At 41.1% G+C, this 14,135-nt stretch overlaps 1 protein-coding gene and 1 long non-coding RNA gene across 4 annotated transcripts in view; one reads left to right on the top strand and one right to left on the bottom strand.

Annotated features, from left to right (window-relative positions):
- Positions 1-14,135, bottom strand: part of DDAH1 (dimethylarginine dimethylaminohydrolase 1) — a 168,658-nt gene that overhangs the window by 8,931 nt on the left and 145,592 nt on the right. The window lies entirely within an intron of this gene.
- On the top strand, positions 2,971-7,800 carry LOC102993336 (uncharacterized). Of its 2 annotated transcripts, XR_008617217.1 has the most exons (4): positions 2,971-3,687; positions 5,583-5,662; positions 6,337-6,470; positions 6,653-7,800. It is a non-coding gene; the product is annotated as an uncharacterized lncRNA (long non-coding RNA). The 2 variants fall into 2 exon arrangements; XR_008617216.1 differs by having other exon boundaries at positions 6,337-7,800.

The following is a 14,135-nucleotide window of genomic DNA, read 5'->3' as shown; positions in this document are numbered from 1 at the left end:
GGAGCATGTGCTCCGCAACGGGAGAGGCCACAGCGGTGAGGGGCCCGCGTACCGCAAAAAAAAAAAAAAAAAAAAAAAAAGAACAACCTTCCCCACTCCCCTGCACCCCTCCCCCATGCCAAAAATATCCAAACATTAAAATCAAGTATGATTTTGGGCTTACTCGTGTAGACTCTTTCCATTCTTTATCATTATATATATGTTTTAATGAATCTGCCAAAATGTCATGCCATGGAGGTATAAGAAGATCTTTTCACTGTCTGGTTCTAATATATCTTTCCAGCTAGGTCTTCCTTTACCCCTCAAGATTTGTGTGGAAATGGGCCTCATATTATAGGACCCCAGAGTTAGGTCTCTTGTCTACTAAGTCATGGAGGCACTGGACAGTAAGATTTATGGTGTGGAAGAGCAGAAGAGATGCCAAGCTCCCTGCAGAAACTTCACTCCCAAGAGGATGTGAAGAGTACGGACGGTAAGGCCTTCTTGACTCACCAGTCAGGTAATCCATTCTCTTCTCCAAGTGGGGAATATGTCAAGAGCAGACAGAAACCAGGAATAATATGATAATGGAATATCCTTCACATAGAAGGAAACATCAGGAGTGGGGATGAGCTTAAGCACTATATCAAAGGCTCAGAGACACAAAGATAAACAGACATAAATCCAGTTTTTGAAGAGGTCACAGCCTAATGGAGGAGACTGTCAGACAAATAGACAATTATATTACAATAAGAACAGGCAGCGCACCATGCTAAACATTTTACATTTATTATTGAATCCCCAAATTCCCATTTTACAGATGAAGAAACTGGACTGAGAGAGGTCAAATAACTTGCTCAAGGTCATAAAGGTAGATTTAAACCCAGATCTGTGCAACTCAAAACTTTATTTATTAATCATCTCACTTTGCTCTTTCTTGACTTCCAGAGCTGCAGCAAAATCTCTCTCCTACAAACTACCATATCATCTACTTTTTCACACTTATTTGGTACTTTTAATTTATGGTCAAAATTAATCATGGTACCATTCATTCTCTTCTTGTGTGTAATTCTGTTATGACATGGTACAGTTTCGACTTGACTGGACATCTCTTTTGCACTTTTTAATTTAAATTGTTCCCTGAGGGGATAGGCCCATAGGGTGGATCACCCACGGGTAGGGTAGGTTCTTCCTTAGAGCCCAGCCTGAGAAACCTTGTATCTATTCAAGGACATGGACAATTTAGAACTATTATAAGCAAATTAACAACATATTCAATTTAGCCCTCTTTATAAAATGGATATGCCCAAAAATAATATGAAGAGGCTTGTTTAAGAGAAAAATATCCAGACCCAAGTAGCTCTCCTCTAATATGAATTGCTATTTAATTATATCCTAGGCAGACTTTCTTTTGGCTGCTTTCAAAAAAAAAATAATAGTAGCTTCCCTTTATTATTGTGTAGGAGGGGACACATTAAGACGGTGAACTCTGGAAAAAGACCTGGGTTTAAGTCTCTGCTGTATCCTTTGTGAGCTATAGAAATTCAAGCTTTTTTTTGACTTCTTAGTTTCCTCATCTATAAAAGTGGGATAATAATAGTCTTTGACATACTTATTGTGAAAGATAAGTGAAGATAATGAATATAATTAGGCGCTGTACTAAGCCCTTAATTAGCTACTAGCATTTTACGAAAGCATGACCAGACAAACAAGGTTCAGGTTTCCAGTCTGCAGTCTCATCTACTGTTCTAGCAAGCTTTGCCCTTTAACCTCACATTTAAGATAGCCTGTTCTGAGGTAAAGAAATCACCTATGGCTCTTAGTACAAGATGAGTTGAAAGAGAAAGAAGCATAGCAAGTCCACACCTCATAGGCCTTGACTATAACTTCAATGGTCCCATGAGCAGCCCAGCAAATTCCCACCTCTCAGTCTGACTCATGCATGTCCGGTGGTGACTATGAAGCAGAAACATGGAATGTTATACATTCCAGAGGAAGTGTTATCAAGGATGTTATCACTGCTGACTTTTTGTTTATCAGTGAAGGAACAAACTAGAATCTCCAAGGTTGCAAAGAAACCTACCTCAGAAAGTGCCCATTTTCCCTGGAATAATGGAAACTGAATCTTTCTTTTCCTGGTGTGCTTTATTTACCCAGCCTTCAGCTCTCTCCATGTTCCCTCCCATCTCCCCACATCCTAGCTTGAACAATACCACTCCCCTCCCATGTGCTTGACTTGTTGTTCTTCAGTTGATGGTATTTATGTGAAATTCTAATTGCTGTTTTTCCTCACTCTTTAATGTTTCTCTCTCTTCCGGGCCTTATATTTATAATTTATAATTTCTGGTGGGAACATTCCTAAAATTACTGACATAAGGCCAGTACCCAACCTAGCACTGTTTGAGGATAGTTTCATTTTTTTCATCACTGTGAGGAAAGGAGTTATAATATTCTCAGAGCGGAAATAATTTAATGCTGAGAATACATAAAGTAATTCACTGATAAATTCTATTGAGAGATACTCTTAAAATAAATGTCTTAACAAAACCACCAAAGCCACCTTAGGAGAAGCTTTTCAAATAATTTATCAAGACCACATGGTTATCATTTTAAGACAGGTTAAAATATGTGCCAAAAGAAATGACTTTTAATACTAGAACAGACCCTGTTTGGAGCAGTGAGTGGTTCTGCTTAACTGTGGAAAGAAAAATACAAAAGCTCTGTCAGGCGTAGTCTTTCTAAACTAAAAGGATTTAGGAAGTGGTAACTATAGATGATAAACAAAAAATACATTTTTTCCATGAAAAAGCTAAAGGTGTTTATTCTGAACACAAAGGGTTTCTCTCTTTTGGGACAAAGAACAGGTTTTTCTTTTCCTGTTAGTGATTGTTTTTCTTTCGCTTATATGTTGTTATTGTCTGAATAAGACAGCTTGCATTGATTTATGGCTGGGTTCAGAAGACGCATGTATATACACAATGAAGGGCGCTTGCCATCCAGAGGGGAATACACAGAAAAAGGTTCAGGAGACTGTGTGTCTCTCTAGCATCTCTCCCCTGTGGTGTTGGAATGGCACTGCGAGGATGTGAGGATGTGCTCCCGGCCCGCCTGGCAGGGCATCACCTCAAAGAGCTCAGGCTCCCAAGGACAGAGCCAGCGCGAGGCGGAGGCACAGGGTCTGCTTCCGTTTTGTGGATGCACAGAAGCCTTTGTTAAAAGATGAGTATCATTTCAAATATTCCGAGAATGTGGCTGCTAGGCTGTTTAGTTCCATGTCCCAACATTTTTTCCTAAAAAGGGGTGGAGGCGGTGTATTGCTCCAGAGCTGTGTGTAAAGTGTTCTTTTAACACCGGGGGCTATACTTCCTGCTTCTGGCTGCCCTGGGAGCCAGCACGGAAGGGAGAAAACCCCTAATCCGTCCCCATGCCACAAGTTCCCGAGAGGCCCCGGACGCCGGGTAACACGCAGGAGTTCTACAGGGCTTTGGGGGAGTATCTGAGAGGTTAAGTCGCTGCTCTAAATGTCTTTTCTCATTTCTGCCATTTCCCGAAGGAGTTATTCCACTTTGTGTAAAAAAGAGTAATTACTGAATATCATCAGGACTGGATACAATCGGTGCTCCGTTCAATTCAACTGTCCTCTTGGAGCGCCCCCTTCAGGCCGGGCGAGATGTCAGTGGAAGGTGGGAACGGGAAAGAGACGCAAAGGTAACTTGGTAACGGATTCTGCCTTCAGGAGATGATAATCTATAATTTAAGGTAGGTCAAGGGTAAAATAGCAGTAAAAAGAAAGTCAGCCTCACTCCTGACAGAGGCATCTCTTTAACGAAGAAGGCACGCAGCCGTGAGAGGAAACGGCTCTGAGAATCATCTTGGCCACGTTGTGGTGGTCTGTTACACAGCTGCTGGTTTGGAGGAACCGGCCTTGCTCCCCAGAGGGGAGCTGTCACAAAACAGAGTGGGAAATGTCTGGCTTCCAGCCCAAGATAATTTGCATGGCTAGTTGCATTAACAACCAGGCATTTCCGGCAGTTCCCAACATTTCTGGGAATTTTCTCATCCAAAAGTCTGGAAGGCAGTTTCATTCTCCCACTTGTTACTCATGGTTTCTTTGTAGTACATCAATTATTCTGAAAAAATTCCCAGGCTATGTTGTTTCACAGAACAATGTAGGATGCATTGGTCAAATACCGAAGCAAAGTTATATAGAATGTATTTAAAGATGTTTAGGAAACAGAGCACATTTTTGGCTTGCTCATAATTGATCTTCCTATGAAATATACATATGTATTCATCTCAACATATCAAAATGGAGCCAACTCAATAAAGCAACTCATTATAGATTCTACTGAGATATACAATAGATGATGCTCAAGTACACTTTTCATTGCTCCTGGATATCTAAAATCATTCATACATTTCTTTATCCACCCATCCATCAACAGTTTATTGAGAGTCTGACAATACACCAGGCATCAAGTCCTTGCAGTCCTTTTAAGGCTGAGTCAAACAGCTATGAATAACATTCTAGAATTGATATCATGTTTTCATTTTTAATTGCTTTTCCATGGATCAGCTCAAAATGAACATAACCTGAGAGAGGTTGTCTTTTAAACAACCTCCCTGAATTGATGGGCTGTGATCCTAAGAATGAGGTTACATGGTTCTTTTTAGTTAAATCTGGGCAAACTTTCAATGCCAAATATTCCCTTCCAAGCTAGCTGACATTTCCTCCACAAATTATCTCATGTTTGGAGCTGCTGCTTTTACTCAGATCATATGGCACACGTGAACATGTAGAGGAAAGAATTCTTCTACTATTCAAACTACAACCACAAGTCACATAAACCATTTCTGGAAGGAATCTTCAAACACAGTGGTTTCTGTGGAAGGCTGGGAAAAGCCCCCATACTCTTACAGGACCACTCTGAGCTCTGCGGAGGGCTGGGGAGCAGGGCATAGGCAGAAGGAACAAGGGGAGCTTCTATGGGTAGTCACAGCCCTGATTTAAGTTTTTTTTTTTTTTTTTTTTTTTTTTTTTTTTTTGCGGTACGCGGGCCTCTCACTGTTGTGGCCTCTGCCGTTGCGGAGCATAGCTCCGCGGCATGTGGGATCTTCCCGGACCGGGGCACGAACCCGTGTCCCCTGCATCGGCAGGCCACCAGGGAAGCCCTGATTTAAGTTTTTGACTCAAGAAGTGGAGAGGAAAAAAATCAGACCAAAGTACTTCCAAAATGCAAAGTCTGACATCCTACCTTCCCTTCTTACCCCTGCCATGCTTCTCTAAGACTAGTTCTGAAGCAGAAGCAAATCTCCCACAGTCTTATTCTTATGTCTTGAATAAGTACAGTAGACAGCTGCCTACTTGGCTACTGAGGTCATGCCCTGGCTATGTTTCTTCAGATACCTGCACCCTAAATTCAGCTCCTAAAATCTCATCATCAAAAATTAACTTCCTTGGGTATTGGGAGCTGGGTGATCTTTCAGTTTCCCCTGGGTCATTCAATAGCAAGAAAGAATTGGAATGTTTATTGAGCTATCTTCTCTTTACTGATGGTTTATCTATCTTCACTTATTTCTTTCTTTAACAATTCATTTTACAGATAAGAAAGCCAAGGTTCAGATAATTCAGTAATTTTTCCAAGGTCACACATTAAGACAGAAATCCAGGATTCAGGTCCAGGTGAGTCAGCCTCCAAATGCCCACCTTCTTCCTGTCACACCAATCTACCACCTTGCCAATAGCCCTTGAAAGATTAGACTCGGAGCTCACTAACTGAAAGCCTGTGGGCTAATTTTTCTTGTAGATACAATTTATTTGACATGCACATATGTTGAAAAGTTTGCATTTAAGTGCATTTTAGACAGAGAAGGTCTGGCCTCTGAAGTCATCCGAGTTTGCTACTAGACTACATAGGTTGGTTTCCAGAGCTAGCTACTCTATTTTTTAAGTAGATGAAGGAAGAGCAAAGCCTTTGGGAATGGAAAAAGACAGTGGGTGAAGAGGCATTATCACCTCTAGAGCAGCAGAGGGGTAAGCTCCAAGGTAAGAGATGAGAAACTGCCAAACACACACACTTTGCAATGATGCCCAGGACCAGCCCTGTTCACTCAGACCCCACCACTGGTGGATTAATGCTTAGTCTCTGTATGAGCAAATGATTCCTTGGTTATCTCATCAGTAAGGCACACATTCAAACATTTTCCTTGCAATAATTGTAATTGTTTTGCTTTGAGACATTCAAAATCCTCTGCCCAGTCTGCTTGGCCATTTGTGAAAGGGTTGCCTGCGGGTTAGAGAAGAGTCTATGCACAGGAAAGAGCATTCCTTTTTTTTTTTTTTTTTTCCTGGAATAGTGTGAAGAAAACCATCATTGGGACTTTCCACTATATCGCTCTACCTAACTGTACTCAGCCTGGGCACCGAAGAAAAAAGTCTTTAGCATATGTTTAGTGCCCTGACATCTTCAGCTCCAGGCAATAGTGTGCTGGTAAATATGGGGGAAAACATATGCATAATATACCTACAGAAGTTTATTATAAATTTTACTGATATAAAGAATGGGTAGCATCCTTTACAATTTATAAATAATAATAAAAATTTCAATACTCTTGACTATAAGTTTCATATTGTCAATTGATTCTCACAGAATGCTTCTGTTGATTTTTGCAGAGCTTGTGCATTTGAGGCCAACCTAATAGTCGCAATTGACAAATCACTGTAGTTCCAACATGGCTGCTGGGTGATATTTTGTTTACACTAATGAGTAAGACAAATGAAATAATGAAGACATATATTGGAACTTTACTTGTTTGGCAATGATGTGAGGGACTTCTTTGCTGAAGTGCATAGTAGTTTTTGAATACTGGAAGAATATTTCCTCATTTTTCCCTCAACGTAATGGCTACACACATGACACATTTTTAAGTTTAATCTGCGTGACTAAAAATTTCTCCATCACTTTCTAATGTCTAGACAATCAATTAAATGATAAATCAAGTCTGGTTTTGTAGATTTGCTGATTTCTGTGGTGCAAACATTCTCACCATAGGCAATTTCAAGTTACCAAAGTGACATCTGAATATGGCATTGGGAAGGGATGTGCATGGGCACGCTGTTACATAACATCACCATACACACATAAACAGATGTAAATAACTGTAAGAGCACAGCTAATGGTAAAATGTAGTAATATAATTAGGAAGGGATGAGTTTTAGATAATTATTACCTTTGTTTTTAATGAAATTTATTTAATCATAAGTTTATGTAATCTGATTTTTAATAATGGATGTGTTTAACAACCAGCTGTCAAAATTCCCCAAAATGTAACAATTGACCCTGGTAAACTAGTAGAAGCTGGCTCCAGCAAACCGCTGCCCTACACAGGGGACTTCATGGTTTTACAAGACTTGGTTCCTGAATTTCAGCAGAAGTTGGCTTTTCATAGAAAGTTACCTTAAGTCACTCTCTACCTTCTTTATTAGTACCAAGGATAACTTTAGTTTTAAAACTTGGCTCATGTAACTCTTGCTTTCTCATGGGCAAACAATATTTGGGCATTAGCCTTCAATGAGCTTATGAAAAACACTGATGGTATAAGTTATCATGAATACTTAAAAGGAAGGATTGCAAATTGGATTTGCTAACTAGGAGCCTAAATTCAATGAAGTTCTCAAACATGTAAGAGAAGATGACTGATTGGAAGCTTAAAGTCTGAATGTCCTACGTGTAAAGAGGAAATGAGAATTCATGGTTTGCATTCTTAAACGTGGCTCCAATTTAAATGATTGTTTCTCCTTTTACATCCCTTTCATTTCCAGTTATGTTATTTTGCTATGCTTCATGCATCTTTGTAAGCCGCTTTTACAAAATGAGGGGCGGTATGATTACATAATTTTGAACGGTTCTTCTAAAAACATGTTTTTAAATTATAAACCAAAATACAAATTATAAACAATACAAAACACAAGTTTCTTGTACAAGATTCAAATATGAAAAATTAAAAGTTCTATTGGACTTAACACAACTGTATACATTTGTCAAAGCCCACTGAATTGCACTTTTAAAGCTTGTGAATTTTACTGTATGGAAATTATATTTCAATAAAGCTGATTTATAAAAAAAGATGAAGTCCTGTTTCTCCCCCTTATTCCATCTTTCTCTTTTCTCTTCTCCCTTTTCCTATGGGAAACCACTATTAAGTTTGATGTGAGTCCTTCAGATCATTTTTTACACATATACATACTCAAAACAAAACCTGTTTATCTCCCACTGAACTTGTCAGTGAAGGAGCCTAAACATCTCAATTTCTAGGGGTCCCAAAGTCCACTTCTCTCAAAGTCTGGTAACAAAAGCCTCTGCAGGTTTTGTACTCATGAAGGCAATTTCTGTGATTGTCTTACAGTTATGACATTTTTGCCCATAAGTAGTTTCAATGCCTGTAAATAATGTTACACAAAAACTGAATAAATATTGGGATTTTATATAGCTATTTAATTCCCTCCTACTGAAGAACACTCTTGCTGTCAAGAGCTACTTGATCTTCAGGAGTCACTGCTGTCGCTAAATGCATCAGGGATAAAAGCACCGTAACTGTGATATGCTCAGAAACTGAAATTTCTGTGAAACGGGTGACAAATCTCATTCACGTTTTAGGATGGGTTTTCTTAACCTCAGCACTATTGACATTTTGGGCTGGATAATTCTTTGTTGTGAGGACTGTCCTGTGCATTGTAGGATATTTAGCAGCATCCCTGGCTTCTACCCACTACATGCCAGGAGCATCCACTTCCCTGCCCCCCACATTATGACAAAAATATCTCCAGATATTGTTGGATGCTCCCCTGGGCGGGAGGGAGGGACAAATTTGTCTCTGGTTGAGAACCACTGTTTTTAGGAGAAAGCTATCAAATCTATTCATATTTTAAAAGAAGAGCAAATACTTATGGGAGACAGCAGGAAAAACAACCAGAAAAAGAGAGAGAAATCAAACTTCCAAATAAGTATACCATTTACTCTTCTATTCTTCCTCTGAATTAATAAGATCCCTGAAAAGAAATGGATTGGTATTTAAGAAAAACACTGTTGTCCCCACATATCCTGTACAAGAAACCCAAATCCCTTGTAAATGCCAACCAAACCATGGCTGATGAAGAAAGCAGCCGTCCTCACCTCACCTACTTTTGTGTGGGGAGTTACCTGGGCTCTCTGCATTTCAGGTTTTACGTTTCTGAAATGGGGAGGAGAAATCGTGGTTTCCTTCTGGATTTGGTCTTTGTTAGTGTCAGACAGTGAATGCTGATAAGGTACTCTGAGAACTTGGGAAAGTGACGTCATTTTATTAAGCCCACTTCTCTTTAACAGAGGTTTGGAGAGATAAAAAATTAAGTGACTTACCTCAAATCACGCAAAGGTAGTGAACTGCAAAGCTAGGACTAGATCCTGGATCTCACGACTCGGTCCAGGCCTTTTCTAGTGATCTTGGTTCGGTGGAGAGAATTTAAGTGGGACATGGGGCTTCCCTGGTGGCTCAGTGGTTGAGAATCCACCTGCCAATGCAGGGGACATGGGTTCGAGCCCCGGTTGGGGAAGATCCCACGTGCCGCGGAGCAACTAAGCCCGTGTGCCACAACTACTCAGCCTGCGCTCTAGAGCCCGTGAGCCACAACTACTGAGCCCGTGTGCCACAACAACGGAAGCCCACGAGCCACAACTACTGAGCCTGTGAGCCACAACTACTGAAGCTTGCCTGCCTAAAGCCCGTGCTCCGCAAAAAGAGAAGCCACCGCAACGAGAAGCCCGCGCACCGCAACGAAGAGTAGCCCCCGCTCGCCGCAACTAGAGAAAGCCCGTGCGCAGCAACAAAGACCCAACGCAGCCAAAAATAAATGAAATTTAAAAAAAAAAAAAGAATTTAAGTGGGACAAAGAGGAACCATATCAACCTCTCCTCCACTCCCAAGTTAAGGAGTCTCTCTTCCCTTCAAGATCTATTCCTTGATTTGTGGAATGTCCTAGACCAGTGGTTCTCAACCTTGGCTACACGTTAGAATCATCTGGGGACCTTTAAAAAATATATAGATTTCTGAGCCCCAACCGTAGAGATTTTTTATTTACTTGGTCTAGGGTGGGAAAAACGTCACTGTTTCTTTTTAAATGCTTCCCCAGGTGACTCTAAATATGTAGACAGGATTGAGAACCACTATTCTGTGCCCTCTCTATAATTTCTACTAATTTGGGGGTCAGAGGGTGGTAGGGGAAAGGAGGCAGGTTATTCTACCGTTGTCTCTGGCTCCACTGAATTAGATCCCTGCAGAGACACAATTATTTTACAGGTGCTATTCCTCTTTTAAATGATGTCAACATAAGCAGGAACCTCAGCCTTTCTTTGATTGCCTGAAAAAGAAAACCCTATTCACCTGGGTAATAGATTTTTCTCAAGTTTGGCAGGTTGGAGTATTGCAGTAATATAGACACTTAAAATAGAATACGAAATGCTGGTGTTTTCAAAGACTTGACAACTCTGGTTTGTGGTTCAGATCTCTTGTCTTTCCTTTTTCTCTCCTCTTTCCCTATCTCCACATTCCTATTACATCTAACAAAGGACAGTTTTGCTTTCGCTTTTGCTGTATTGTTTCCTGCTGATCCCAAGCCTTCAAGGGTCTCACCTTTCACCCCAAAGGACTTATTGTATTTTCCTAAACAAAGGCAATTCCTTCCCTAAGAAGAATGCAGGGTTTAGCTTTTCCCAGGGCCTATGGACATTGTGGTTGCCTCCCACACGTCTATTCTCTGCTTTCTTAGGATTCACCCCAGTTTGCACTTGTAAATCCACACCTCTCTGTGCAGCCCCCATAATCTGGGGGAAGCTAATTCCACCTCTGACTCCAGGACTGAGACTCTAGGCCAAAGGTTCCTTGCTTGGTTCACAGTACCTGTAAGTGTGTCATTAATATTTTCATGGTGTCTTTAGGCCAAGAAAAAAAATGAAACCCAAACCAAAACCAACAAATAAAATAAACCCCTACAAATCTAACACTTTTGTTTATTAAGTAGTTAGGTCCAAACAACTTAATAGTACAATTGTGTGTGATGTCTGACAGGTATATCTGTGTTCTTTTTGAAAAATTTAAATTTCTGCCACAGTGCCCCTGTGAGTTTGTTTGTGGTGCCCCAGTGTGCCTCAATGCAGTCAGAAAACTGCAGCTCCAGAGAAATTCACCCCCTGGTTATATTAGTGGCTCAGGGATGGACAGATGATCGGTTTGGACTAATAAGCTTCTGAAAGAAGCTTCCTTACTTTTCTGAGAGGACTGATGTCCCCCTCCCTGAATGTGTGTGAAGAGGCAAGTAGCCAGGAGCTGCTGGCAACCACTGTGCTCCCCTGAAGAGGAGCCAGCTTTATAATGAAGCTCATCTGTGGAAGGTAAAGAGAGAAGAAAGGAATCTGGTTCTTTGACAGCATCACTGAGCAGACCCATCAAACCTACACTAAAGTCTGTATTACTTCAGAACTACATGGACCAGTAACTCTCCTCCACTGTTTTGGCTAGCTTGAACTGGGCTTTCTGTTCATGGCTAGTGAAGGTAGTTTTTTATCACTGAGAACTAAATTTGGCTGTGACAGAAAGTACCTGCCCCCTCAAAACAACTCTTAAAAGTTTATTTCTCTCTCGTGTGAAAGGTGTTTTGAGGTTGTAGTGCAGTATACTGACTTGAAGTCATCATGGGCTGAAGTTCTTCTAGCTTTTTGCTGTGTCATACCTGGGATATAGCCCTCGTCCTCATGGTATAAAATAGTTGTTTATGCTCTATCAATCACATCCCTTTCTCAAGATTCAGGAAGGGGAGAAGGGCACAACTCTTTCCTTTCAAATCCAGGCTTCCAGGATCTCATACAGAGCACCTCTACTTTCATATCATCGGGCAATACTTAGTCTCATTGTTATACGTAGGACAAAGAAAGCTGAGAAATGTGGACGTTATTCCAAGTGGCAATGTGCTCATATATATATTTTTAAAATAAATTTATTTATTTATTTATGGCTGCGCTAGGTCTTCGTTGCTATGCGTGGGCTTTCTCTAGTTGCGGCGAGCAGGGGCTACTCTTCATTGTGGTGCATGTGCTCCTCATTGCAGTAGCTTCTCTTGTTGTGGAGCACGGGCTCTAGGCGTGTGGGCTTCAGTAGTTGTGGCACGCAGGCTCAGTAGTTGTGGCTCACGGGCTCTAGAGCACAGGCTCAGTAGTTGTGGCACATGGGCTTAGTTGCTCCACGGCATATGGGATCTTCCCGGACCAGGGCTTGAATCCGTGGCCCCTGCATTGGCAGGCGAATTCTTAACCACTGCACCACCAGGGAAGTCCCGGAAATGTGCTCCTTTAAAACTCATGGTTCAGTTAATAAGAAGGAAGGGTAGTATGGAAGTTGGAGAAGGCAACTGACTGTCATCAATTGGTTCAGAGAGTAATATTTTTTACATCCCCACTATTCATATTTTGACCTCAACCCTTTTAGGTGATTGACATACTGTTTGGATTTAATTGAGTCAAGGTATCCAAGTCATCTCAGGCGGACAGATGATTATTAGAAGCTTCTAGTGAGGCACAGTCACATCACTGGCCCTCTGTGCAGGGCTTGGCATGGGGTAGGTGCTCAATACATACTTGTTACATGTTGACTGCATGAATGAATGATCTTTCAGCAGTGCATTTTGGCACTTCAGTAACTCTTAAAATCCTCCTAAAATCTCCTGATGCAATTTCCTATAAGACACATTCACTTCAGAGCTCAACCTTCAGTGAAGAGCAAAGAAGAGCTGCCAGTTGGCGCTTGTGCCACATCCTTTTGTGCAATCAAAACTTGTTACTGAAGATCCAGCTTTAATCAGCTTTGGGTGCTCTCCAGGGGCCCTTCTCAAATTCTCCCTAAGAAGCTCATGGATGGGACCACACAACTTCCTACCCAAGTAAACATCTGAGTTTCCTTCCTCTTTCCACTGTTCCTACTTGAAGAATTTAGTATCCTGCTTGTTTTCAAGCCACAGGACTTCACACCTTCAGACTTTTCTATTCAAGTCTAAAAGCCTAGGTGCCTAATGAGAATTAGAGCAATAAGCACTCACTGCAGATATACTGTATTTTAATATGCAAATGTTATCAAAAGAGAGAAAGGCACTAGATGGAACACATGATATTGTTTATTCTGGAAGCATTTCCCCCTAAAAAGACACAGTATTTTAAAGAAAATTAGCTTTTCATAGGCACTTGTATTTCAATAATCTAGTGAAGTTTTGCATGGTTTTCTATTACATGAGAGTTATTTCTCTGAAGTGCCCGTTATGTTATTCAATAAGATACTATTCTGCAAATTAGATGGCATTTTCTGTCCAAAGACACATGCAATTTACTTTTAGCATGAATCTTCTCCCCCTGCCCTCAAATGCTCATGTATAGAAACTGATGTCTGGTGAACTCCAGACAGAGTCAGTGCTTCTCACAGTGTGGTCTACAGATTACCTGCCTCTGAATCATGCACTGGTTCCGGGGCTCCATGCCAGGGTTGCCGAATCAGAATTTCTTGTGGTGAACCCCAGAAGTGTGATGTGCGTTTCAAATGTGCACACTGTGTGATTCTTGGGTACGCTAAAGTTTAAAAACCACTAACTTAGGGTTTTCAAATTAAATTAACATCATCATCACACATATTACCGCTACTAATATTACAACTACTAGTCGCTAATCTACACTGAACTATTATCACTTGCCAGGGTATGGATGGAAAAAGAAATGGACGATTAGAAAATGTGCACAGCGTGTGGATTAAAGGCTCTTGGTTTTCCAGCCAGGCATCAGGGCTGTGTCTCTGAGGTGGGAGAACCAACTTCAGGACACTGGTCCACAAGAGACCTCTGAGCTCCACATAATATCAAATGGCAAAAATCTCCCAGAGATCTCCATCTCAACACCAAGACCAAGCTTCACTCAACGACCAGCAAGCTACAGTGCTGGACACCCTATGCCCAACAACTAGCAAGACAGGACTACAGCTCCATCCATTAGCAGAGAGGCTGCCTAAAATCATAATAAGGCTACAGACACCCCAAAACACACCACCAGACGTGGACCTGCCCACCAGAAAGACAAGATCCAGCCTCA

This window comes from Physeter macrocephalus, chromosome 4 (genome assembly GCF_002837175.3).
Source record: "Physeter macrocephalus isolate SW-GA chromosome 4, ASM283717v5, whole genome shotgun sequence".
Classification (NCBI taxonomy): Eukaryota; Metazoa; Chordata; class Mammalia; order Artiodactyla; family Physeteridae; genus Physeter; species Physeter macrocephalus.
Note: the sequence above shows the minus strand (reverse complement) of the source record. Positions and strands in the feature narration are given on the sequence as shown.